Genomic DNA, 2,310 nt, shown 5'->3' on the forward strand with positions numbered 1-2,310 from the left:
ACCATACTGTTAAAATGTTAATACAGCTCAACTAATCAATATAACATAATACATATAGTAACTATCTGCACAGAGCCATATAACATGTATTTTTCACAAAATCATTTTGGTTCTCAGGGGCTGGTCCATGGTGTTGTAGGATTTGTTCTGGTGCCCCTTCATCTTTTCCCCATGTTTGGGCGCTCTCTCAAACTGGGGCTGCATCAATTGACCATTTTTTTTCTTATTCCTTCATCATATACTTGAATTCCAACTGATTTCCCTGAACTTGTTATAGCAAAACCCCACTGCTCTGATACACCCTGTACAGCACAGACAGAGGCAGTAGATCTTGGAGTGGGCAGAGGGATGATCCCCCCTGTGAGAACCCCAGCCTTGTTTTGGGGCCACATGTGGTGGTGAAATTCCTCCTCCAACCTGTGCTTCCAAAGAAAAACTCCACAGGCTTAGCTGTTCGGTCTCAAGGCAGTTTATTGCTAGTTATCTAACAGATTATGTTCTTGGACTGCAGCTATTTGATCAGTGGCCTGGGTAGAGGCACACACACCCCCTGACATCCTCTCTATCTGCTGTCTTCTTCGTCTCTCCCCCCGCCCAGGGCTGCTGCTATCTTTTATAAGATATATTACGTATAACATGTTTACAATTATTCCCCAATACCTACTACCTACGTTGCCAAGTGTTTTTCTACTCTAAACCAATCTGTGAGTGCCAACATCACCAAGAACATGGAGGTAAGGAAGAAGAAGGAAGAAGGACAGGATCAGCCCACTTTCCTCCATCTTAGAACTTCTGACCCCCATGTATAAAGTGAAAACCCCCCTGTACATGTGCTAAAACCCCCCTGTACGATACTAAAAAAATTTCCCCTCTACTTTGTAATTACTTATACTATACTATCTAACCTTTTGTGATTGCTTGTTCCACCTCCACAGTTGGTAATTCTATCCATGGCTCAAACTCAAAATCACAGTTGTTTTTCAGCTGTCTGCCAGGGTCTAGAATGCTTCTGACCAGGGCCTGGAACCTCTAAAAATGTCTGAGAGACATTTTGAGTTCCCACACCTTTTTATTAGTCCGGCACCAGTGTGATTGTGAAATGTACTCCCTGAATCCTAAGCAAAGACAAACTTGCTGGCTTTAACCTGCCTGTGGTAGGGAATTCTGCAAAAGAAAGCCTGAAAATATTGCTTTGCCTGTTTTTTATAATGCAAAAAGGAATACTGCTGCTCCTGGTTGTGCTGGCTGAGCCCCGCTCTCTCTGCAGGCCAGGTCAGTGCTGAAGGTGTTGTGCCTTGTGGTGTTCCACAGCTGACTGACACACTTTGTAGAGTTACTTCCTTATCTACAAGTGCCTGGCCCTATCTCCAGGCAGATTCACTCTTTGACTCTGTTTTGTTCTTCCCGGGTCCTCTTTGGTTTGGGGATTATTCTCGGTGCCCTCATTCCCTGTCCTTTTGTAGCCGTTTGTGGATCAGGAGGCCTGGCTGCCACCTGCATGCCCTGGCTCAGCTGCTGGATGAGCTGCACTGCCAAGGTGTTGAGCATGGTAAAAAGATGAGAGTTGCTGCAGCACAGAAGTGGAGAAGGAGCATTTGTTTAACCCCTGGTCTGCTGGGGAGCCGGGGAGCCGTGTCCCATTCCATCCTTTCCATGTTTGGACCAATACATAAACTACTCTCCCATTTCCTTTGTTATCTTTTTCAGCACTTTTCCTTTGTCTTCTCTTTGCCAACATCAGTTTGAGTCACTTAGTTTTCCGCAAACTCCTGTTTTTTCTTCTAACAGATAACCTGATCCCATCCCCTGGTGAAATGTTGTGTTCCTAATTTCAGTGGCTTGGTCAGCAGGAAGGTCAGGAGCTGGAGCTGTCTGGTTGGTTCTTATTCCGAGGACAGCTTGTAATCTAATTATGCCATTTAAATAATAAATGGGTTCTCTGCATTTTGATAGGAATTTGTGAAAAACTCAATCACTTGGTTTTTAAAATTTTAAAGGTTTAATAATAGTAAAAAGGTGAAAAAAGTAATAATACATTTAGAGTAATAAAAATTTAGAGTTAGGACATGTACATGACAATAAAAAACAAAGAATTACGGAGGTCCGGATGCTCAGGCACTTAAACCAAGACGAGCATACCTTGGGATCTAGAGGAATCACCCTTAAAACAATACACAATTAGCTTCTTATAGTAAGAAAACCATAACTTCCTCTTCTCTGGAAAATTTAGGTGTTCCTTGAGTGAGTATCTCATTCCTTAAACCCCTCCTCCACATACTTAGTTTCTCTTTTAACTACTAAAGCTTCATT

The sequence above is a fragment of the Lonchura striata genome, chromosome 29, assembly GCF_046129695.1.
Source record: "Lonchura striata isolate bLonStr1 chromosome 29, bLonStr1.mat, whole genome shotgun sequence".
NCBI lineage: Eukaryota > Metazoa > Chordata > Aves > Passeriformes > Estrildidae > Lonchura > Lonchura striata.